The sequence below is a fragment of the Rhynchophorus ferrugineus genome, unplaced genomic scaffold (genome assembly GCF_030347505.1).
Source record: "Rhynchophorus ferrugineus isolate W39M unplaced genomic scaffold, kcgeb_rfMv2 rfM3, whole genome shotgun sequence".
Taxonomy (NCBI): domain Eukaryota; kingdom Metazoa; phylum Arthropoda; class Insecta; order Coleoptera; family Curculionidae; genus Rhynchophorus; species Rhynchophorus ferrugineus.
The window spans coordinates 42,114,147-42,141,856 of NW_027472582.1; positions in this window are offsets into that span (position 1 = coordinate 42,114,147).

The window sequence follows — 27,710 nt, forward strand, 5'->3', positions numbered from 1 at the left end:
AGAATTGTAAAATGGTCTTATGAATTAGCGATTTGGTTCCAATTCACATTCCAAGTAATATTCGTCATGCTAATTACGTTGCCGGTTGCCAAAATGCATTATCTCTTATAGTTTCCGAGATACGGACTATCGACGTTTTATAAAATTGGCTCTGCTTCTAACTTGGGCCAGAATTGTAAAATGGTCTTATGAATTAGCGATTAGGTTCCAATTCACATTCCAAGTAATATTCGGCATGCTAATTACGTTGCCGATTGCAAAATTGCATTATTTCTCATAGTTTCCGGGATATGGACTATCGACATCTGACAATATTGGCTCTGCTTCTAACTTGGGCCAGAATTGTAAAATGGTCTTATGAATAGCGATTTCGTTCCAATTCACATTCCAAGTAATATTCGGCATGCTAATTACGCTGCCGATTGCCAAATTGCATTATCTCTTATAGTTTCCGAGATATGGACTATCGACATCTAACAATATTGGCTCTGCTTCTAACTAGGGCCAGAATTGTAAAATTGTCTTATGAATTAGCGATTTCGCTCCAATTCACATTCCAAGTAATATTCGGCATGCTAATTACGTTGCCGATTGCCAAATTGCATTATCTCTTACAGTTTCCGAGATATGGTCAAACGAAATTTTACACCTTAGAGTCTGTTTCTAACAGGGGCCAAAATTGTAAAACGGTCTCATGAATTAGCGATTTCGCTCCAATTCACATTCCAAGTAATATTCGGGATGCTAATTACGTTGCCGATTGCCAAATTGCAATATCTTTTATAGTTTCCGAGATATGGACTATCGACATCTGACAATATTGGCTCTGCTTCTAACTTGCGCCAGAATTGTAAAATGGTCTTATGAATTAGCGATTTGGTTCCAATTCACATTCCAAGTAATATTCGTCATGCTAATTATGTTGCCGATTGCCAAATTGCATTATCTCTTATAGTTTCCGGGATATGGATTATCGACATCTTACAATATTGGCTCTGCTTCTAACTTGGGCCAGAATTGTAAAATGATCTTATGAATTAGCGATTTGATTCCAATTCACATTCCAAGTAATATTCGGCATGCTAATTACGTTGTCGATTGCCAAATTGCATTATCTCTTATAGTTCCCGAGTTATGGACTATCGACATCTGACAATATTGGCTCTGCTTCTAACTTGCGCCAGAATTGTAAAATGGTCTTATGAATTAGCGATTTGGTTCCAATTCAGATTCCAAGTAATATTCGGCATGCTAATTACGTTGCCGATTGCTAAATTGCATTATCTCTTATAGTTTCCGAGATATGGGCAATCGAAATTTTACACCTTAGAGTCTGTTTCTAACTGGGGTCAAAATTGTAAAATGGTCTTATGAATTAGCGATTTCGCTCCACTTCACATTCCAAGTAATATTCGGCATGCTAATTACGTTGCCGATTGCCAAATTGCATTATCTCTTATAGTTTCCGGGATATGTATTATCGACATCTTACAATATTGGCTCTGCTTCTAACTAGGGCCAGAATTGTAAAATGGTCTTATGAATTAGCGATTTCGCTCCAATTCACATTCCAAGTAATATTCGGCATGCTAATTACGTTGCCGATTGCCAAATTGCATTATCTCTTACAGTTTCCGAGATATGGTCAATCGAAATTTTACACCTTAGAGTCTGTTTCTAACTGGGGTCAAAATTGTAAAATGGTCTTATGAATTAGCGATTTCGCTCAAATTCAAATTCCAAGTAATATTCGGCATGCTAATTACGCTGCCGATTGCCAAATTGCATTATCTCTTATAGTTTCCGAGATATGGACTATCGACATCTGACAATATTGGCTCTGCTTCTAACTTGGGCCAGAATTGTAAAATGGTCTTATGAATTAGCGATTTCGCTCCAATTCACATTCCAAGTAATATTCGGCATGCTAATTACGTTGCCGATTGCCAAATTGCATTATCTCTTATAGTTTCCGAGATATGGACTATCGACATCTAACAATATTGGCTCTGCTTCTAACTAGGGCCAGAATTGTAAAATGGTCTTATGAATTAGCGATTTCGCTCCAATTCACATTTCAAGTAATATTCGGCATGCTAATTACGTTGCCGATTGCCAAATTGCATTATCTCTTATAGTTTCCGAGATATGGACTATTGAAATTTTACACCTTAGAGTCTGTTTCTAACTGGGGTCAATATTGTAAAATGGTCTTACGAATTAGCGATTTCGTTCCAATTCACATTCCAAGTAATATTCGGCATGCTAATTACGCTGCCGATTGCCAAATTGCATTATCTCTTATAGTTTCCGAGATATGGACTATCGACATCTAACAATATTGGCTCTGCTTCTAACTTGGGCCAGAATTGTAAAATGGTCTTATGAATTAGCGATTTCGCTCCAATTCACATTCCAAGTAATATTCGGCATGCTAATTACGCTGCCGATTGCCAAATTGCATTATCTCTTATAGTTTCCGAGATATGGACTATCGACATCTAACAATATTGGCTCTGCTTCTAACTTGAGCCAGAATTGTAAAATGGTCTCATGAGTTAGCGATTTCGCTTCAATTCACATTCTAAGTAATATTCGGCATGCTAATTACGTTGCCGATTGCCAAATTGCATTATCTCTTATAGTTTCCGAGATATGGACAATCGAAATTTTTCACCTTAGAGTCTGTTTCTAACTGGGGTCAAAATTGTAAAATGGTCTTACGAATTAGCGATTTCGTTCCAATTCACATTCCAAGTAATACTCGGCATGCTAATTACGTTGCCGATTGCCAAATTGCATTATCTCTTATAGTTTCCGACATATGGACTATCGACATCTGAAAATATTGGCTCTGCTTCTAACTTGGGCCAGAATTGTAAAATGGTCTTACGAATTAACGATTTCGTTCCAATTCACATTCCAAGTAATATTCGGCATGCTAATTACGTTGCCGATTGCCAAATTGCATTATCTCTTATAGTTTCCGAGATATGGACTATCGACATCTGACAAATTGGCTCTGCTTCTAACTTGGGCCAGAATTGTAAAATGGTCTTATTAATTAGCGATTTCGTTCCAATTCACATTCCAAGTAATATTCGGCATGCTAATTACGCTGCCGATTGCCAAATTGCATTATCTCTTATAGTTTCCGAGATATGGACTATCGACATCTGAAAATATTGGCTCTGCTTCTAACTTGGGCCAGAATTGTAAAATGGTCTTACGATTTAACGATTTCGTTCCAATTCATATTCCAAGTAATTTTCGGCATGCTAATAACGTTGCCGATTGCCAAATTGCATTATCTCTTATAGTTTCCGAGATATGAACTATCGACATCTGACAATATTGGCTCTGCTTCTAACTTGGGCCAGAATTGTAAAATGGTCTTATAAATTAGCGATTTCGCTCCAATTCACATTCCAAGTAATATTCGGCATGCTAATTACGTTGCCGATTGCCAAATTGCATTATCTCTTATAGTTTCCGAGATATGGACTATCGAAATTTTACACCTTAGAGTCTGTTTCTAACTGGGGCCAGAATTGTAAAATGGTCTTATGAATTAGCGATTTCGTTCCAATTCACATTCCAAGTAATATTCGGCATGCTAATTACGTTGCCGATTGCCAAATTGCATTATCTCTTATAGTTTCCGAGATATGGACTATCGACATCTAACAATATAGGCTCTGCTTCTAACTTGGGCCAGAATTGTAAAATGGTCTTATGAATTAGCGATTTCGCTCCAATTCACATTCCAAGTAATATTCGGCATGCTAATTACGTTGCCGATTGCCAAATTGCATTATCTCTTATAGTTTCCGAGATATGGACTATCGACATCTAACAATATTGGCTCTGCTTCTAACTAGGGCCAGAATTGTAAAATGGTCTTATGAATTAGCGATTTCGCTCCAATTCACATTCCAATTAATTAACGGCATGCTAATTACGTTGCCGATTGCCAAATTGCATTATCTCTTATAGTTTCCGAGATATGGACCATTGAAATTTTACACCTTAGAGTCTGTTTCTAACTGGGGTCAAAATTGTAAAATGGTCTTACGAATTAGCGATTTCGTTCCAATTCACATTCCAAGTAATATTCGGCATGCTAATTACATTGCCGTTTGCCAAATTGCATTATCTCTTATAGTTTCCGAGATATGGACTATCGACATCTAACAATATTGGCTCTGCTTCTAACTTGGGCCAGAATTGTAAAATGGTCTTATGAATTAGCGATTTCGCTCCAATTCACATTCCAAGTAATATTCGGCATGCTGATTACGCTGCCGATTGCCAAATTGCATTATCTCTTATAGTTTCCGAGATATGGACTATCGACATCTAACAATATTGGCTCTGCTTCTAACTTGAGCCAGAATTGTAAAATGGTCTTATGAGTTAGCGATTTCGCTTCAATTCACATTCTAAGTAATATTCGGCATGCTAATTACGTTGCCGATTGCCAAATTGCATTATCTCTTATAGTTTCCGAGATATGGACAATCGAAATTTTACACCTTAGAGTCTGTTTCTAACTTCGGTCAAAATTGTAAAATGGTCTTACGAATTAGCGATTTCGTTCCAATTCACATTCCAAGTAATACTCGGCATGCTAATTACGTTGCCGATTGCCAAATTGCATTATCTCTTATAGTTTCCGAGATATGGACTATCGACATCTGAAAATATTGGCTCTGCTTCTAACTTGTTCCAGAATTGTAAAATGGTCTTACGAATTAACGATTTCGTTCCAATTCACATTCCAAGTAATATTCGGCATGCTAATTACGTTGCCGATTGCCAAATTGCATTATCTCTTATAGTTTCCGAGATATGGACTATCGACATCTGACAAAATTGGCTCTGCTTCTAACTTGGGCCAGAATTGTAAAATGGTCTTATTAATTAGCGATTTCGTTCCAATTCACATTCCAAGTAATATTCGGCATGCTAATAACGCTGCCGATTGCCAAATTGCATTATCTATTATAGTTTCCGAGATATGGACTATCGACATCTGACAATATTGGCTCTGCTTCTAACTTGGGCCAGAATTGTAAAATGGTCTTATGAATTAGCGATTTCGCTCCAATTCACATTCCAAGTAATATTCGGCATGCTAATTACGTTGCCGATTGCCAAATTGCATTATCTCTTATAGTTTCCGAGATATGGACTATCGAAATTTTACACCTTAGAGTCTGTTTCTAACTGGGGCCAAAATTGTAAAATGGTCTTATGAATTAGCGATTTCTTTCCAATTCACATTCCAAGTAATATTCGGCATGCTAATTACGTTGCCGATTGCCAAATTGCATTATCTCTTATAGTTTCCGAGATATGGACTATCGACATCTAACAATATTGGCTCTGCTTCTAACTTGGGCCAGAATTGTAAAATGGTCTTATGAGTTAGCGATTTCGCTCCAATTCACATTCTAAGTAATATTCGGCATGCTAATTACGTTGCCTATTGCCAAATTGCATTATCTCTTATAGTTTCCGAGATATGGACTATCGACATCTAACAATATAGGCTCTGCTTCTAACTTGGGCCAGAATTGTAAAATGGTCTTATGAATTAGCGATTTCGCTCCAATTCACATTCCAAGTAATATTCGGCATGCTAATTACGTTGCCGATTGCCAAATTGCATTATCTCTTATAGTTTCCGAGATATGGACTATCGACATCTGACAAAATTGGCTCTGCTTCTAACTTGGGCCAGAATTGTAAAATGGTCTTATGAATTAGCGATTTCGTTCCAATTCACATTCCAAGTAATATTCGGCATGCTAATTACGCTGCCGATTGCCAAATTGCATTATCTCTTATAGTTTCCGAGATATGGACTATCGACATCTAACAATATAGGCTCTGCTTCTAACTTGGGCCAGAATTGTAAAATGGTCTTACGAATTAGCGATTTCGTTCCAATTCACATTCCAAGTAATATTCGGAATGCTAATTACGTTGCCGATTGCCAAATTGCATTATCTCTTATAGTTTCCGAGATATGGACTATCGACATCTGACAAAATTGGCTCTGCTTCTAACTTGGGCCAGAATTGTAAAATGGTCTTATGAATTAGCGATTTGGTTCCAATTCACATTCTAAGTAATATTCGGCATGCTAATTACGTTGCCGATTGCCAAATTGCATTATCTCTTATAGTTTCCGAGATATGGACTATCGACATCTAACAATATAGGCTCTGCTTCTAACTTGGGCCAGAATTGTAAAATGGTCTTACGAATTAGCGATTTCGTTCTAATTCACATTCCAAGTAATATTCGGAATGCTAATTACGTTGACGATTGCCAAATTGCATTATCTCTTATAGTTTCCGAGATATGGACTATCGACATCTGACAATATTGGCTCTGCTTCTAACTTGGGCCAGAATTGTAAAATGGTCTTATGAATTAGCGCTTTCGCTCCAATTCACATTCCAAGTAATATTCGGCATGCTAATTACGTTGCCGATTGCCAAATTGCATTATCTCTTATAGTTTCCGAGATATGGACTATCGACATCTAACAATATTGGCTCTGCTTCTAACTAGGGCCAGAATTGTAAAATGGTCTTATGAATTAGCGATTTCGCTCCAATTCACATTCCAAGTAATATTCGGCATGCTAATTACGTTGCCAATTGCCAAATTGCATTATCTCTTATAGTTTCCGAGATATGGACTATTGAAATTTTACACCTTAGAATCTGTTTCTAACTGGGGTCAAAATTGTAAAATGGTCTTACGAATTAGCGATTTCGTTCCAATTCACATTCCAAGTAATATTCGGCATGCTAATTACGCTGCCGATTGCCAAATTGCATTATCTCTTATAGTTTCCGAGATATGGACTATCGACATCTAACAATATTGGCTCTGCTTCTAACTTGGGCCAGAATTGTAAAATGGTCTTATGAATTAGCGATTTCGCTCCAATTCACATTCCAAGTAATATTCGGCATGCTAATTACGTTGCCGATTGCCAAATTGCATTATCTCTTATAGTTTCCGAGATATGGACTATCGAAATTTTACACCTTAGAGTCTGTTTCTAACTGGGGTCAAAATTGTAAAATGGTCTTACAAATTAGCGATTTCGTTCCAATTCACATTCCAAGTAATATTCGGCATGCTAATTAGGTTGCCGATTGCCAAATTGCATTATCTCTTATAGTTTCCGAGATATGGACTATCGACATCTAACAATATTGGCTCTGCTTCTAACTTGGGCCAGAATTGTAAAATGGTCTTATGAATTAGCGATTTCGCTCCAATTCACATTCCGAGTAATATTCGGCATGCTAATTACGTTGCCGATTGCCAAATTGCATTATCTCTTATAGTTTCCGAGATATGGACTATCGAAATTTTACACCTTAGAGTCTGTTTCTAACTGGGGCCAGAATTGTAAAATGAAATTTTACACCTTAGAGTCTGTTTCTAACTGGGGTCAAAATTGTAAAATGGTCTTACGAATTAACGATTTCGTTCCAATTCACATTCCAAGTAATACTCGGCATGCTAATTACGTTGCCCATTGCCAAATTGCATTATCTCTTATAGTTTCCGAGATATGGACTATCGAAATTTTACACCTTAGAGTCTGTTTCTAACTGGGGTCAAAATTGTAAAATGGTCTTACGAATTAGCGATTTCGCTCCAATTCACATTCCAAGTAATATTCGGCATGCTAATTACGTTGCCGATTGCCAAATTGCATTATCTCTTATAGTTTCCGAGATATGGATTATCGACATCTTACAATATTGGCTCTGCTTCTAACTTGGGCCAGAATTCTAAAATGGTCTTATGAATTAGCGATTTCGCTCCAATTCACATTCCAAGTAATATCCGGCATGCTAATTACGTTGCCGATTGCCAAATTGCATTATCTCTCATAGTTTCCGGGATATGGACTATCGACATCTTACAATATTGGCTCTGCTTCTAACTTGCGCCAGAATTGTAAAATGGTCTTATGAATTAGCGATTTGGTTCCAATTCACATTCCAAGTAATATTCGGCATGCTAATTACGTTGCCGATTGCCAAATTGCATTATCTCTTACAGTTTCCGAGATATGGGCAATCGAAATTTTACTCCTTAGAGTCTGTTTCTAACTGGGGTCAAAATTGTAAAATGGTCTTATGAATTAGCGATTTCGCTCCAATTCACATTCCAAGTAATATTCGGCATGCTAATTACGTTGCCGATTGCCAAATTGCATTATCTCTCATAGTTTACCGGATATAGACTATCGACATCTTACAATATTCGCTCTGCTTCTAACTTGCGCCAGAATTGTAAAATGGTCTTATGAATTAGCGATTTGGTTCCAATTCACATTCCTAGTAATATTCGTCATGCTAATTACGTTGCCGATTGCCAAAATGCATTATCTCTTGTAGTTTCCGAGATATGGACTATCGACATTTTATAAAATTGGCTCTGCTTCTAACTTGGGCCAGAATTGTAAAACGGTCTTATGAATTAGCGATTTGGTTCCAATTCACATTCCAAGTAATATTCGGCATGCTAATTACGTTGCCGATAGCCAAATTGCATTATCTCTTACAGTTTCCGAGATATGGTCAATCGAAATTTTACACCTTAGAGTCTGTTTCTAACTGGGGTCAAAATTGTAAAATGGTCTTATGAATTAGCGATTTCGCTCCAATTCGTATTCAAAGTAATATTCGGCATGCTAATTACTTTGCCGATTGCCAAATTGCATTATCTCTTATAGCTTCCGAGATATGGATTATCGACATCTTACAATATTGGCTCTGCTTCTAACTTGGGCCAGAATTGTAAAATGGTCTTACGAATTAGCGATTTCGTTCTAATTCACATTCCTAGTAATATTCGGCATGATAATTACGTTGCCGATTGCCAAATTGCATTATCTCTTACAGTTTCCGAGATATGGTCAATCGAAATTTTACACCTTAGAGTCTGTTTTTAACTGGGGTCAAAATTGTAAAATGATCTTATGAATTAGCGATTTCGCTCCAATTCACATTCCAAGTAATATTCGGCATGCTAATTACGTTGCCGATTGCCAAATTGCATTATCTCTCATAGTTTCCGAGATATGGACTATCGACATCTTACAATATTGACTCTGCTTCTAACTTGCGCCAAAATTGTAAAACGGTCTTATGAATTAGCGATTTCGTTCCTATTCACATTACAAGTAATATTCGGCATGCTAATTACATTGCCGTTTGCCAAATTGCATTATCTCTTATAGTTTCCGAGATATGGACTATCGACATCTAACAATATTAGCTCTGCTTCTAAGTTGGGCCAGAATTGTAAAATGGTCTTATGAATTAGCGATTTCGCTCCAATTCACATTTCAGTAATATTCGGCATGCTAATTACGTTGATGATTGCCAAAATGCATTCTCTCTTATAGTTTCCGAGATATGGACTATCGACATTTTACAATATTGGTTCTGCTTCTAATTTGGGCCAAAATTGTAAAACGGTCTCAGGAATTAGCGATTTCGCTCCAATTCACATTCCAAGTAATATTCGGCATGCTAATTACGTTGCCGATTGCTAAATTGCATTATCTCTTATAGTTTCCGAGATATTTGCAATCGAAATTTTACACCTTAGAGTCTGTTTCTAACTGGGGTCGAAATTGTAAAATTGTCTTATGAATTAGCGATTTCGCTCCAATTCACATTCCAAGTAATATTCGGCATGCTAATTACGTTGCCGATTGCTAAATTGCATTATCTCTTATAGTTTCCGAGATATGGGCAATCGAAATTTTACACCTTAGAGTCTGTTTCTAACTGGGGTCAAAATTGTAAAATGGTCTTATGAATTAGCGAATTCGCTCCAATTCACATTCCAAGTAATATTCGGCATGCTAATTACGTTGCCGATAGCCAAATTGCATTATCTATTACAGTTTCCGAGATATGGTCTATCGAAATTTTACACCTTAGAGTCTGTTTCTAACTGGGGTCAAAATTGTAAAATGGTCTTATGAATTAGCGATTTCGCTCCAATTCACATTCCAAGTAATATTCGGCATGCTAATTACGTTGCCGATTGCCAAATTGCATTATCTCTTACAGTTTCCGAGATATGGTCAATCGAAATTTTACACCTTAGAGTCTGTTTCTAACTGGGGTCAAAATTGTAAAATGGTCTTATGAATTAGCGATTTCGCTCCAATTCACATTCCAAGTAATATTCGGCATGCTAATTTCGTTGCCGATTGCCAAATTGCATTATCTCTTATAGTTTCCGAGATATGGATTATCGACATCTTACAATATTGGCTCTGCTTCTAACTTGGGCCAGAATTGTAAAATGGTCTTATGAATTAGCGATTTCGCTCCAATTCACACTCCAAGTAATATTCGGCATGCTAATTACGTTGCCGATTGCCAAATTGCATTATCTCTTACAGTTTCCGAGATATGGTCAATCGAAATTTTACAACTTAGAGTCTGTTTCTAACTGGGGTCTAAATTGTAAAATGGTCTTATGAATTAGCGATTTCGCTCCAATTCACATTCCAAGTAATATTCGGCATGCTAATTACGTTGCCGATTGCCAAATTGCATTATCTCTTACAGTTTCCGAGATATGGTCAATCGAAATTTTACACCTTATAGTCTGTTTCTAACTGGGGCCAAAATTGTAAAATGGTCTTATGAATTAGCGATTACGCTCCAATTCACATTCCAAGTAATATTCGGCATGCTAATTACGTTGCCGATTGCCAAATTGCATTATCTCTCATAGTTTCCGGGATATGGACTATCGACATCTTACAATATTGGCTCTGCTTCTAACTTGCGCCAGAATTGTAAAATGGTCTTATGAATTAGCGATTTGGTTCCAATTCACATTCCAAGTAATATTCGTCATGCTAATTACGTTGCCGGTTGCCAAAATGCATTATCTCTTATAGTTTCCGAGATATGGACTATCGACGTTTTATAAAATTGGCTCTGCTTCTAACTTGGGCCAGAATTGTAAAATGGTCTTATGAATTAGCGATTAGGTTCCAATTCACATTCCAAGTAATATTCGGCATGCTAATTACGTTGCCGATTGCAAAATTGCATTATTTCTCATAGTTTCCGGGATATGGACTATCGACATCTTACAATATTGGCTCTGCTTCTAACTTGCGCCAGAATTGTAAAATGGTCTTATGAATTAGCGATTTGGTTCCAATTCACATTCCAAGTAATATTCGGCATGCTAATTACGTTACCGATTGCCAAATTGCATTCTCTCTTATAGTTTCCGGGATATGGACTATCGACATTTTACAATATTGGCTCTGCTTCTAACTTGGGCCAAAATTGTAAAACGGTCTCATGAATTAGCGATTTCGCTCCAATTCACATTCCAAGTAATATTCGGCATGCTAATTACGTTGACGATTGCCAAATTGCATTATCTCTTATAGTTTCCGAGATATTTGCAATCGAAATTTTACACCTTAGGGTCTGTTTCTAACTGGGGTCAAAATTGTAAAATGGTCTTACCTATTGGCGATTTCGTTCCAATTCACATTCCAAGTAATATTCGGCATGCTAATTACGCTGCCGATTGCCAAATTGCATTATCTCTTATAGTTTCCGAGATATGGACTATCGACATCTAACAATATTGGCTCTGCTTCTAACTTGGGCCAGAATTGTAAAATGGTCTTATGAATTAGCGATTTCGCTCCAATTCACATTCCAAGTAATATTCGGCATGCTAATTACGTTGCCGATTGCCAAATTGCATTATCTCTTATAGTTTCCGAGATATGGACTATCGAAATTTTACACCTTAGAGTCTGTTTCTAACTGGGGTCAAAATTGTAAAATGGTCTTACAAATTAGCGATTTCGTTCCAATTCACATTCCAAGTAATATTCGGCATGCTAATTAGGTTGCCGATTGCCAAATTGCATTATCTCTTATAGTTTCCGAGATATGGACTATCGACATCTAACAATATTGGCTCTGCTTCTAACTTGGGCCAGAATTGTAAAATGGTCTTATGAATTAGCGATTTCGCTCCAATTCACATTCCGAGTAATATTCGGCATGCTAATTACGTTGCCGATTGCCAAATTGCATTATCTCTTATAGTTTCCGAGATATGGACTATCGAAATTTTACACCTTAGAGTCTGTTTCTAACTGGGGCCAGAATTGTAAAATGAAATTTTACACCTTAGAGTCTGTTTCTAACTGGGGTCAAAATTGTAAAATGGTCTTACGAATTAACGATTTCGTTCCAATTCACATTCCAAGTAATACTCGGCATGCTAATTACGTTGCCCATTGCCAAATTGCATTATCTCTTATAGTTTCCGAGATATGGACTATCGAAATTTTACACCTTAGAGTCTGTTTCTAACTGGGGTCAAAATTGTAAAATGGTCTTACGAATTAGCGATTTCGCTCCAATTCACATTCCAAGTAATATTCGGCATGCTAATTACGTTGCCGATTGCCAAATTGCATTATCTCTTATAGTTTCCGAGATATGGATTATCGACATCTTACAATATTGGCTCTGCTTCTAACTTGGGCCAGAATTCTAAAATGGTCTTATGAATTAGCGATTTCGCTCCAATTCACATTCCAAGTAATATCCGGCATGCTAATTACGTTGCCGATTGCCAAATTGCATTATCTCTCATAGTTTCCGGGATATGGACTATCGACATCTTACAATATTGGCTCTGCTTCTAACTTGCGCCAGAATTGTAAAATGGTCTTATGAATTAGCGATTTGGTTCCAATTCACATTCCAAGTAATATTCGGCATGCTAATTACGTTGCCGATTGCCAAATTGCATTATCTCTTACAGTTTCCGAGATATGGGCAATCGAAATTTTACTCCTTAGAGTCTGTTTCTAACTGGGGTCAAAATTGTAAAATGGTCTTATGAATTAGCGATTTCGCTCCAATTCACATTCCAAGTAATATTCGGCATGCTAATTACGTTGCCGATTGCCAAATTGCATTATCTCTCATAGTTTCCCGGATATAGACTATCGACATCTTACAATATTCGCTCTGCTTCTAACTTGCGCCAGAATTGTAAAATGGTCTTATGAATTAGCGATTTGGTTCCAATTCACATTCCTAGTAATATTCGTCATGCTAATTACGTTGCCGATTGCCAAAATGCATTATCTCTTGTAGTTTCCGAGATATGGACTATCGACATTTTATAAAATTGGCTCTGCTTCTAACTTGGGCCAGAATTGTAAAACGGTCTTATGAATTAGCGATTTGGTTCCAATTCACATTCCAAGTAATATTCGGCATGCTAATTACGTTGCCGATAGCCAAATTGCATTATCTCTTACAGTTTCCGAGATATGGTCAATCGAAATTTTACACCTTAGAGTCTGTTTCTAACTGGGGTCAAAATTGTAAAATGGTCTTATGAATTAGCGATTTCGCTCCAATTCGTATTCAAAGTAATATTCGGCATGCTAATTACTTTGCCGATTGCCAAATTGCATTATCTCTTATAGCTTCCGAGATATGGATTATCGACATCTTACAATATTGGCTCTGCTTCTAACTTGGGCTAGAATTGTAAAATGGTCTTATGAATTAGCGATTTCGCTCCAATTCACATTCCTAGTAATATTCGGCATGATAATTACGTTGCCGATTGCCAAATTGCATTATCTCTTACAGTTTCCGAGATATGGTCAATCGAAATTTTACACCTTAGAGTCTGTTTTTAACTGGGGTCAAAATTGTAAAATGATCTTATGAATTAGCGATTTCGCTCCAATTCACATTCCAAGTAATATTCGGCATGCTAATTACGTTGCCGATTGCCAAATTGCATTATCTCTCATAGTTTCCGAGATATGGACTATCGACATCTTACAATATTGACTCTGCTTCTAACTTGCGCCAAAATTGTAAAACGGTCTTATGAATTAGCGATTTCGTTCCTATTCACATTACAAGTAATATTCGGCATGCTAATTACATTGCCGTTTGCCAAATTGCATTATCTCTTATAGTTTCCGAGATATGGACTATCGACATCTAACAATATTAGCTCTGCTTCTAAGTTGGGCCAGAATTGTAAAATGGTCTTATGAATTAGCGATTTCGCTCCAATTCACATTTCAGTAATATTCGGCATGCTAATTACGTTGATGATTGCCAAAATGCATTCTCTCTTATAGTTTCCGAGATATGGACTATCGACATTTTACAATATTGGTTCTGCTTCTAATTTGGGCCAAAATTGTAAAACGGTCTCAGGAATTAGCGATTTCGCTCCAATTCACATTCCAAGTAATATTCGGCATGCTAATTACGTTGCCGATTGCTAAATTGCATTATCTCTTATAGTTTCCGAGATATTTGCAATCGAAATTTTACACCTTAGAGTCTGTTTCTAACTGGGGTCGAAATTGTAAAATTGTCTTATGAATTAGCGATTTCGCTCCAATTCACATTCCAAGTAATATTCGGCATGCTAATTACGTTGCCGATTGCTAAATTGCATTATCTCTTATAGTTTCCGAGATATGGGCAATCGAAATTTTACACCTTAGAGTCTGTTTCTAACTGGGGTCAAAATTGTAAAATGGTCTTATGAATTAGCGAATTCGCTCCAATTCACATTCCAAGTAATATTCGGCATGCTAATTACGTTGCCGATAGCCAAATTGCATTATCTATTACAGTTTCCGAGATATGGTCTATCGAAATTTTACACCTTAGAGTCTGTTTCTAACTGGGGTCAAAATTGTAAAATGGTCTTATGAATTAGCGATTTCGCTCCAATTCACATTCCAAGTAATATTCGGCATGCTAATTACGTTGCCGATTGCCAAATTGCATTATCTCTTACAGTTTCCGAGATATGGTCAATCGAAATTTTACACCTTAGAGTCTGTTTCTAACTGGGGTCAAAATTGTAAAATGGTCTTATGAATTAGCGATTTCGCTCCAATTCACATTCCAAGTAATATTCGGCATGCTAATTTCGTTGCCGATTGCCAAATTGCATTATCTCTTATAGTTTCCGAGATATGGATTATCGACATCTTACAATATTGGCTCTGCTTCTAACTTGGGTCAGAATTGTATAATGGTCTTATGAATTAGCGATTTCGCTCCAATTCACACTCCAAGTAATATTCGGCATGCTAATTACGTTGCCGATTGCCAAATTGCATTATCTCTTACAGTTTCCGAGATATGGTCAATCGAAATTTTACAACTTAGAGTCTGTTTCTAACTGGGGTCTAAATTGTAAAATGGTCTTATGAATTAGCGATTTCGCTCCAATTCACATTCCAAGTAATATTCGGCATGCTAATTACGTTGCCGATTGCCAAATTGCATTATCTCTTACAGTTTCCGAGATATGGTCAATCGAAATTTTACACCTTATAGTCTGTTTCTAACTGGGGCCAAAATTGTAAAATGGTCTTATGAATTAGCGATTTCGCTCCAATTCACATATCAGTAATATTCGTCATGCTAATTACGTTGCCGATTGCCAAAATGCATTATCTCTTATAGTTTCCGAGATATGGACTATCGACGTTTTATAAAATTGGCTCTGCTTCTAACTTGGGCCAGAATTGTAAAATGGTCTTATGAATTAGCGATTTGGTTCCAATTCACATTCCAAGTAATATTCGGCATGCTAATTACGTTGCCGATTGCAAAATTGCATTATTTCTCATAGTTTCCGGGATATGGACTATCGACATCTTACAATATTGGCTCTGCTTCTAACTTGCCCCAGAATTGTAAAATGGTCTTATGAATTAGCGATTTGGTTCCAATTCACATTCCAAGTAATATTCGGCATGCTAATTACGTTACCGATTGCCAAATTGCATTCTCTCTTATAGTTTCCGGGATATGGACTATCGACATTTTACAATATTGGCTCTGCTTCTAACTTGGGCCAAAATTGTAAAACGGTCTCATGAATTAGCGATTTCGCTCCAATTCACATTCCAAGTAATATTCGGCATGCTAATTACGTTGACGATTGCCAAATTGCATTATCTCTTATAGTTTCCGAGATATTTGCAATCGAAATTTTACACCTTAGGGTCTGTTTCTAACTGGGGTCAAAATTGTAAAATGGTCTTATGAATTAGCGATTTCGCTCCAATTCACATTCCAAGTAATATTCGGCATGCTAATTACGTTGCCGATTGCCAAATTGCATTATCTCTTACAGTTTCCGAGATATGGTCAAACGAAATTTTACACCTTAGAGTCTGTTTCTAACAGGGGCCAAAATTGTAAAACGGTCTCATGAATTAGCGATTTAGCTCCAATTCACATTCCAAGTAATATTCGGGATGCTAATTACGTTGCCGATTGCCAAATTGCAATATCTTTTATAGTTTCCGAGATATGGACTATCGACATCTGACAATATTGGCTCTGCTTCTAACTTGCGCCAGAATTGTAAAATGGTCTTATGAATTAGCGATTTGGTTCCAATTCACATTCCAAGTAATATTCGTCATGCTAATTATGTTGCCGATTGCCAAATTGCATTATCTCTTATAGTTTCCGGGATATGGATTATCGACATCTTACAATATTGGCTCTGCTTCTAACTTGGGCCAGAATTGTAAAATGATCTTATGAATTAGCGATTTGATTCCAATTCACATTCCAAGTAATATTTGGCATGCTAATTACGTTGCCGATTGCCAAATTGCATTATCTCTTATAGTTCCCGAGTTATGGACTATCGACATCTGACAATATTGGCTCTGCTTCTAACTTGCGCCAGAATTGTAAAATGGTCTTATGAATTAGCGATTTGGTTCCAATTCACATTCCAAGTAATATTCGGCATGCTAATTTCGTTGCCGATTGCCAAATTGCATTATCTCTTATAGTTTCCGAGATATGGATTATCGACATCTTACAATATTGGCTCTGCTTCTAACTTGGGCCAGAATTGTAAAATGGTCTTATGAATTAGCGATTTCGCTCCAATTCACACTCCAAGTAATATTCGGCATGCTAATTACGTTGCCGATTGCCAAATTGCATTATCTCTTACAGTTTCCGAGATATGGTCAATCGAAATTTTACAACTTAGAGTCTGTTTCTAACTGGGGTCTAAATTGTAAAATGGTCTTATGAATTAGCGATTTCGCTCCAATTCACATTCCAAGTAATATTCGGCATGCTAATTACGTTGCCGATTGCCAAATTGCATTATCTCTTACAGTTTCCGAGATATGGTCAATCGAAATTTTACACCTTATAGTCTGTTTCTAACTGGGGCCAAAATTGTAAAATGGTCTTATGAATTAGCGATTTCGCTCCAATTCACATTCCAAGTAATATTCGGCATGCTAATTACGTTGCCGATTGCCAAATTGCATTATCTCTCATAGTTTCCGGGATATGGACTATCGACATCTTACAATATTGGCTCTGCTTCTAACTTGCGCCAGAATTGTAAAATGGTCTTATGAATTAGCGATTTGGTTCCAATTCACATTCCAAGTAATATTCGTCATGCTAATTACGTTGCCGGTTGCCAAAATGCATTATCTCTTATAGTTTCCGAGATATGGACTATCGACGTTTTATAAAATTGGCTCTGCTTCTAACTTGGGCCAGAATTGTAAAATGGTCTTATGAATTAGCGATTAGGTTCCAATTCACATTCCAAGTAATATTCGGCATGCTAATTACGTTGCCGATTGCAAAATTGCATTATTTCTCATAGTTTCCGGGATATGGACTATCGACATCTTACAATATTGGCTCTGCTTCTAACTTGCGCCAGAATTGTAAAATGGTCTTATGAATTAGCGATTTGGTTCCAATTCACATTCCAAGTAATATTCGGCATGCTAATTACGTTACCGATTGCCAAATTGCATTCTCTCTTATAGTTTCCGGGATATGGACTATCGACATTTGACAATATTGGCTCTGCTTCTAACTTGGGCCAAAATTGTAAAACGGTCTCATGAATTAGCGATTTCGCTCCAATTCACATTCCAAGTAATATTCGGCATGCTAATTACGTTGACGATTGCCAAATTGCATTATCTCTTATAGTTTCCGAGATATTTGCAATCGAAATTTTACACCTTAGGGTCTGTTTCTAACTGGGGTCAAAATTGTAAAATGGTCTTATGAATTAGCGATTTCGCTCCAATTCACATTCCAAGTAATATTCGGCATGCTAATTACGTTGCCGATTGCCAAATTGCATTATCTCTTACAGTTTCCGAGATATGGTCAAACGAAATTTTACACCTTAGAGTCTGTTTCTAACAGGGGCCAAAATTGTAAAACGGTCTCATGAATTAGCGATTTAGCTCCAATTCACATTCCAAGTAATATTCGGGATGCTAATTACGTTGCCGATTGCCAAATTGCAATATCTTTTATAGTTTCCGAGATATGGACTATCGACATCTGACAATATTGGCTCTGCTTCTAACTTGCGCCAGAATTGTAAAATGGTCTTATGAATTAGCGATTTGGTTCCAATTCACATTCCAAGTAATATTCGTCATGCTAATTATGTTGCCGATTGCCAAATTGCATTATCTCTTATAGTTTCCGGGATATGGATTATCGACATCTTACAATATTGGCTCTGCTTCTAACTTGGGCCAGAATTGTAAAATGATCTTATGAATTAGCGATTTGATTCCAATTCACATTCCAAGTAATATTTGGCATGCTAATTACGTTGCCGATTGCCAAATTGCATTATCTCTTATAGTTCCCGAGTTATGGACTATCGACATCTGACAATATTGGCTCTGCTTCTAACTTGCGCCAGAATTGTAAAATGGTCTTATGAATTAGCGATTTGGTTCCAATTCACATTCCAAGTAATATTCGGCATGCTAATTACGTTGCCGATTGCTAAATTGCATTATCTCTTATAGTTTCCGAGATATGGGCGATCGAAATTTTACACCTTAGAGTCTGTTTCTAACTGGGGTCAAAATTGTAAAATGGTCTTATGAATTAGCGATTTCGCTCCACTTCACATTCCAAGTAATATTCGGCATGCTAATTACGTTGCCGATTGCCAAATTGCATTATCTCTTATAGTTTCCGGGATATGTATTATCGACATCTTACAATATTGGCTCTGCTTCTAACTAGGGCCAGAATTGTAAAATGGTCTTATGAATTAGCGATTTCGCTCCAATTCACATTCCAAGTAATATTCGGCATGCTAATTACGTTGCCGATTACCAAATTGCATTATCTCTTACAGTTTCCGAAATATGGTCAATCGAAATTTTACACCTTAGAGTCTGTTTCTAACTGGGGTCAAAATTGTAAAATGGTCTTATGAATTAGCGATTTCGCTCAAATTCAAATTCCAAGTAATATTCGGCATGCTAATTACGTTGCCGATTGCCAAATTGCATTATCTCTTATAGTTTCCGAGATATGGACTATCGACATCTAACAATATAGGCTCTGCTTCTAACTTGGGCCAGAATTGTAAAATGGTCTTACGAATTAGCGATTTCGTTCCAATCCACATTCCAAGTAATATTCGGAATGCTAATTACGTTGCCGATTGCCAAATTGCATTATCTCTTATAGTTTCCGAGATATGGACTATCGACATCTGACAATATTGGCTCTGCTTCTAACTTGGGCCAGAATTGTAAAATGGTCTTATGAATTAGCGATTTCGCTCCAATTCACATTCCAAGTAATATTCGGCATGCTAATTACGTTGCCGATTGCCAAATTGCATTATCTCTTATAGTTTCCGAGATATGGACTATCGACATCTGACAATATTGGCTCTGCTTCTAACTTGGGCCAGAATTGTAAAATGGTCTTATGAATTAGCGATTTCGCTCCAATTCACATTCCAAGTAATATTCGGCATGCTAATTACGTTGCCGATTGCCAAATTGCATTATCTCTTATAGTTTCCGAGATATGGGCAATCGAAATTTTACACCTTAGAGTCTGTTTCTAACTGGGGTCAAAATTGTAAAATGGTCTTATGAATTAGCGATTTCGTTCCAATTCACATTCCAAGTAATATTCGGCATGCTATTTACGCTGCCGATTGCCAAATTGCATTATCTCTTATAGTTTCCGAGATATGGACTATCGACATCTAACAATATAGGCTCTGCTTCTAACTTGGGCCAGAATTGTAAAATGGTCTTACGAATTAGCGATTTCGTTCCAATCCACATTCCAAGTAATATTCGGAATGCTAATTACGTTGCCGATTGCCAAATTGCATTATCTCTTATAGTTTCCGAGATATGGACTATCGACATCTGACAATATTGGCTCTGCTTCTAACTTGGGCCAGAATTGTAAAATGGTCTTATGAATTAGCGATTTCGCTCCAATTCACATTCCAAGTAATATTCGGCATGCTAATTACGTTGCCGATTGCCAAATTGCATTATCTCTTATAGTTTCCGAGATATGGACTAACGACATCTAACAATATTGGCTCTGCTTCTAACTAGGCCAGAATTGTAAAATGGTCTTATGAATTAGCGATTTCGCTCCAATTCACATTCCAAGTAATATTCGGCATGCTAATTACGTTGCCGATTGCCAAATTGCATTATCTCTTATAGTTTCCGAGATATGGACTATTGAAATTTTACACCTTAGAGTCTGTTTCTAACTGGGGTCAATATTGTAAAATGGTCTTACGAATTAGCGATTTCGTTCCAATTCACATTCCAAGTAATATTCGGCATGCTAATTACGCTGCCGATTGCCAAATTGCATTATCTCTTATAGTTTCCGAGATATGGACTATCGACATCTAACAATATTGGCTCTGCTTCTAACTTGGGCCAGAATTGTAAAATGGTCTTATGAATTAGCGATTTCGCTCCAATTCACATTCCAAGTAATATTCGGCATGCTAATTACGCTGCCGATTGCCAAATTGCATTATCTCTTATAGTTTCCGAGATATGGACTATCGACATCTAACAATATTGGCTCTGCTTCTAACTTGAGCCAGAATTGTAAAATGGTCTCATGAGTTAGCGATTTCGCTTCAATTCACATTCTAAGTAATATTCGGCATGCTAATTACGTTGCCGATTGCCAAATTGCATTATCTCTTATAGTTTCCGAGATATGGACTAACGACATCTAACAATATTGGCTCTGCTTCTAACTAGGCCAGAATTGTAAAATGGTCTTATGAATTAGCGATTTCGCTCCAATTCACATTCCAAGTAATATTCGTCATGCTAATTATGTTGCCGATTGCCAAATTGCATTATCTCTTATAGTTTCCGGGATATGGATTATCGACATCTTACAATATTGGCTCTGCTTCTAACTTGGGCCAGAATTGTAAAATGATCTTATGAATTAGCGATTTGATTCCAATTCACATTCCAAGTAATATTTGGCATGCTAATTACGTTTCCGATTGCCAAATTGCATTATCTCTTATAGTTCCCGAGTTATGGACTATCGACATCTGACAATATTGGCTCTGCTTCTAACTTGCGCCAGAATTGTAAAATGGTCTTATGAATTAGCGATTTGGTTCCAATTCACATTCCAAGTAATATTCGGCATGCTAATTACGTTGCCGATTGCTAAATTGCATTATCTCTTATAGTTTCCGAGATATGGGCGATCGAAATTTTACACCTTAGAGTCTGTTTCTAACTGGGGTCAAAATTGTAAAATGGTCTTATGAATTAGCGATTTCGCTCCACTTCACATTCCAAGTAATATTCGGCATGCTAATTACGTTGCCGATTGCCAAATTGCATTATCTCTTATAGTTTCCGGGATATGTATTATCGACATCTTACAATATTGGCTCTGCTTCTAACTAGGGCCAGAATTGTAAAATGGTCTTATGAATTAGCGATTTCGCTCCAATTCACATTCCAAGTAATATTCGGCATGCTAATTACGTTGCCGATTGCCAAATTGCATTATCTCTTACAGTTTCCGAAATATGGTCAATCGAAATTTTACACCTTAGAGTCTGTTTCTAACTGGGGTCAAAATTGTAAAATGGTCTTATGAATTAGCGATTTCGCTCAAATTCAAATTCCAAGTAATATTCGGCATGCTAATTACGTTGCCGATTGCCAAATTGCATTATCTCTTATAGTTTCCGAGATATGGACTATCGACATCTAACAATATAGGCTCTGCTTCTAACTTGGGCCAGAATTGTAAAATGGTCTTACGAATTAGCGATTTCGTTCCAATCCACATTCCAAGTAATATTCGGAATGCTAATTACGTTGCCGATTGCCAAATTGCATTATCTCTTATAGTTTCCGAGATATGGACTATCGACATCTGACAATATTGGCTCTGCTTCTAACTTGGGCCAGAATTGTAAAATGGTCTTATGAATTAGCGATTTCGCTCCAATTCACATTCCAAGTAATATTCGGCATGCTAATTACGTTGCCGATTGCCAAATTGCATTATCTCTTATAGTTTCCGAGATATGGACTATCGACATCTGACAATATTGGTTCTGCTTCTAACTTGGGCCAGAATTGTAAAATGGTCTTATGAATTAGCGATTTCGCTCCAATTCACATTCCAAGTAATATTCGGCATGCTAATTACGTTGCCGATTGCCAAATTGCATTATCTCTTATAGTTTCCGAGATATGGGCAATCGAAATTTTACACCTTAGAGTCTGTTTCTAACTGGGGTCAAAATTGTAAAATGGTCTTATGAATTAGCGATTTCGTTCCAATTCACATTCCAAGTAATATTCGGCATGCTATTTACGCTGCCGATTGCCAAATTGCATTATCTCTTATAGTTTCCGAGATATGGACTATCGACATCTAACAATATAGGCTCTGCTTCTAACTTGGGCCAGAATTGTAAAATGGTCTTACGAATTAGCGATTTCGTTCCAATCCACATTCCAAGTAATATTCGGAATGCTAATTACGTTGCCGATTGCCAAATTGCATTATCTCTTATAGTTTCCGAGATATGGACTATCGACATCTGACAATATTGGCTCTGCTTCTAACTTGGGCCAGAATTGTAAAATGGTCTTATGAATTAGCGATTTCGCTCCAATTCACATTCCAAGTAATATTCGGCATGCTAATTACGTTGCCGATTGCCAAATTGCATTATCTCTTATAGTTTCCGAGATATGGACTAACGACATCTAACAATATTGGCTCTGCTTCTAACTAGGCCAGAATTGTAAAATGGTCTTATGAATTAGCGATTTCGCTCCAATTCACATTCCAAGTAATATTCGGCATGCTAATTACGTTGCCGATTGCCAAATTGCATTATCTCTTATAGTTTCCGAGATATGGACTATTGAAATTTTACACCTTAGAGTCTGTTTCTAACTGGGGTCAATATTGTAAAATGGTCTTACGAATTAGCGATTTCGTTCCAATTCACATTCCAAGTAATATTCGGCATGCTAATTACGCTGCCGATTGCCAAATTGCATTATCTCTTATAGTTTCCGAGATATGGACTATCGACATCTAACAATATTGGCTCTGCTTCTAACTTGGGCCAGAATTGTAAAATGGTCTTATGAATTAGCGATTTCGCTCCAATTCACATTCCAAGTAATATTCGGCATGCTAATTACGCTGCCGATTGCCAAATTGCATTATCTCTTATAGTTTCCGAGATATGGACTATCGACATCTAACAATATTGGCTCTGCTTCTAACTTGAGCCAGAATTGTAAAATGGTCTCATGAGTTAGCGATTTCGCTTCAATTCACATTCTAAGTAATATTCGGCATGCTAATTACGTTGCCGATTGCCAAATTGCATTATCTCTTATAGTTTCCGAGATATGGACAATCGAAATTTTACACCTTAGAGTCTGTTTCTAACTGGGGTCAAAATTGTAAAATGGTCTTACGAATTAGCGATTTCGTTCCAATTCACATTCCAAGTAATACTCGGCATGCTAATTACGTTGCCGATTGCCAAATTGCATTATCTCTTATAGTTTCCGAGATATGGACTATCGACATCTGAAAATATTGGCTCTGCTTCTAATTTGGGCCAGAATTGTAAAATGGTCTTACGAATTAACGATTTCGTTCCAATTCACATTACAAGTAATATTCGGCATGCTAATTACGCTGCCGATTGCCAAATTGCATTATCTCTTATAGTTTCCGAGATATGGACTATCGACATCTGACAAATTGGCTCTGCTTCTAACTTGGGCCAGAATTGTAAAATGGTCTTATTAATTAGCGATTTCGTTCCAATTCACATTCCAAGTAATATTCGGCATGCTAATTACGCTGCCGATTGCCAAATTGCATTATCTCTTATAGTTTCCGAGATATGGACTATCGACATCTGAAAATATTGGCTCTGCTTCTAACTTGGGGCAGAATTGTAAAATGGTCTTACGAATTAACGATTTCGTTCCAATTCATATTCCAAGTAATATTCGGCATGCTAATAATGTTGCCGATTGCCAAATTGCATTATCTCTTATAGTTTCCGAGATACGAACTATCGACATCTGACAATATTGGCTCTGCTTCTAACTTGGGCCAGAATTGTAAAATGGTCTTATGAATTAGCGATTTCGCTCCAATTCACATTCCAAGTAATATTCGGCATGCTAATTACGTTGCCGATTGCCAAATTGCATTATCTCTTATAGTTTCCGAGATATGGACTATCGAAATTTTACACCTTAGAGTCTGTTTCTAACTGGGGCAGAATTGTAAAATGGTCTTATGAATTAGCGATTTCGTTCCAATTCACATTCCAAGTAATATTCGGCATGCTAATTACGTTGCCGATTGCCAAATTGCATTATCTCTTATAGTTTCCGAGATATGGACTATCGACATCTAACAATATAGGCTCTGCTTCTAACTTGGGCCAGAATTGTAAAATGGTCTTATGAATTAGCGATTTCGCTCCAATTCACATTCCAAGTAATATTCGGCATGCTAATTACGTTGCCGATTGCCAAATTGCATTATCTCTTATAGTTTCCGAGATATGGACTATCGACATCTAACAATATTGGCTCTGCTTCTAACTAGGGCCAGAATTGTAAAATGGTCTTATGAATTAGCGATTTCGCTCCAATTCACATTCCAATTAATATTCGGCATGCTAATTACGTTGCCGATTGCCAAATTGCATTATCTCTTACAGTTTCCGAGATATGGACCATTGAAATTTTACACCTTAGAGTCTGTTTCTAACTGGGGTCAAAATTGTAAAATGGTCTTACGAATTAGCGATTTCGTTCCAATTCACATTCCAAGTAATATTCGGCATGTTAATTACGCTGCCGATTGCCAAATTGCATTATCTCTTATAGTTTCCGAGATATGGACTATCGACATCTAACAATATTGGCTCTGCTTCTAACTTGGGCCAGAATTGTAAAATGGTCTTATGAATTAGCGATTTCGCTCCAATTCACATTCCAAGTAATATTCGGCATGCTGATTACGCTGCCGATTGCCAAATTGCATTATCTCTTATAGTTTCCGAGATATGGACTATCGACATCTAACAATATTGGCTCTGCTTCTAACTTGAGCCAGAATTGTAAAATGGTCTTATGAGTTAGCGATTTCGCTTCAATTCACATTCTAAGTAATATTCGGCATGCTAATTACGTTGCCGATTGCCAAATTGCATTATCTCTTATAGTTTCCGAGATATGGACAATCGAAATTTTACACCTTAGAGTCTGTTTCTAACTTCGGTCAAAATTGTAAAATGGTCTTACGAATTAGCGATTTCGTTCCAATTCACATTCCAAGTAATACTCGGCATGCTAATTACGTTGCCGATTGCCAAATTGGATTATCTCTTATAGTTTCCGAGATATGGACTATCGACATCTGAAAATATTGGCTCTGCTTCTAACTTGGGCCAGAATTGTAAAATGGTCTTACGAATTAACGATTTCGTTCCAATTCACATTCCAAGTAATATTCGGCATGATAATTACGTTGCCGATTGCCAAATTGCATTATCTCTTATAGTTTCCGAGATATGGACTATCGACATCTGACAAAATTGGCTCTGCTTCTAACTTGGGCCAGAATTGTAAAATGGTCTTATTAATTAGCGATTTCGTTCCAATTCACATTCCAAGTAATATTCGGCATGCTAATCACGCTGCCGATTGCCAAATTGCATTATCTCTTATAGTTTCCGAGATATGGACTATCGACATCTGACAATATTGGCTCTGCTTCTAACTTGGGCCAGAATTGTAAAATGGTCTTATGAATTAGCGATTTCGCTCCAATTCACATTGCAAGTAATATTCGGCATGCTAATTACGTTGCCGATTGCCAAATTGCATTATCTCTTATAGTTTCCGAGATATGGACTATCGAAATTTTACACCTTAGAGTCTGTTTCTAACTGGGGCCAGAATTGTAAAATGGTCTTATGAATTAGCGATTTCTTTCCAATTCACATTCCAAGTAATATTCGGCATGCTAATTACGTTGCCGATTGCCAAATTGCATTATCTCTTATAGTTTCCGAGATATGGACTATCGACATCTAACAATATTGGCTCTGCTTCTAACTTGGGCCAGAATTGTAAAATGGTCTTATGAGTTAGCGATTTCGCTCCAATTCACATTCTAAGTAATATTCGGCATGCTAATTACGTTGCCGATTGCCAAATTGCATTATCTCTTATAGTTTCCGAGATATGGACTATCGACATCTGACAAAATTGGCTCTGCTTCTAACTTGGGCCAGAATTGTAAAATGGTCTTATGAATTAGCGATTTGGTTCCAATTCACATTCTAAGTAATATTCGGCATGCTAATTACGTTGCCGATTGCCAAATTGCATTATCTCTTATAGTTTCCGAGATATGGACTATCGACATCTAACAATATAGGCTCTGCTTCTAACTTGGGCCAGAATTGTAAAATGGTCTTACGAATTAGCGATTTCGTTCTAATTCACATTCCAAGTAATATTCGGAATGCTAATTACGTTGACGATTGCCAAATTGCATTATCTCTTATAGTTTCCGAGATATGGACTATCGACATCTGACAATATTGGCTCTGCTTCTAACTTGGGCCAGAATTGTAAAATGGTCTTATGAATTAGCGCTTTCGCTCCAATTCACATTCCAAGTAATATTCGGCATGCTAATTACGTTGCCGATTGCCAAATTGCATTATCTCTTATAGTTTCCGAGATATGGACTATCGACATCTAACAATATTGGCTCTGCTTCTAACTAGGGCCAGAATTGTAAAATGGTCTTATGAATTAGCGATTTCGCTCCAATTCACATTCCAAGTAATATTCGGCATGCTAATTACGTTGCCAATTGCCAAATTGCATTATCACTTATAGTTTCCGAGATATGGACTATTGAAATTTTACACCTTAGAGTCTGTTTCTAACTGGGGTCAAAATTGTAAAATGGTCTTACGAATTAGCGATTTCGTTCCAATTCACATTCCAAGTAATATTCGGCATGCTAATTACGCTGCCGATTGCCAAATTGCATTATCTCTTATAGTTTCCGAGATATGGACTATCGACATCTAACAATATTGGCTCTGCTTCTAACTTGGGCCAGAATTGTAAAATGGTCTTATGAATTAGCGATTTCGCTCCAATTCACGTTCCAAGTAATATTCGGCATGCT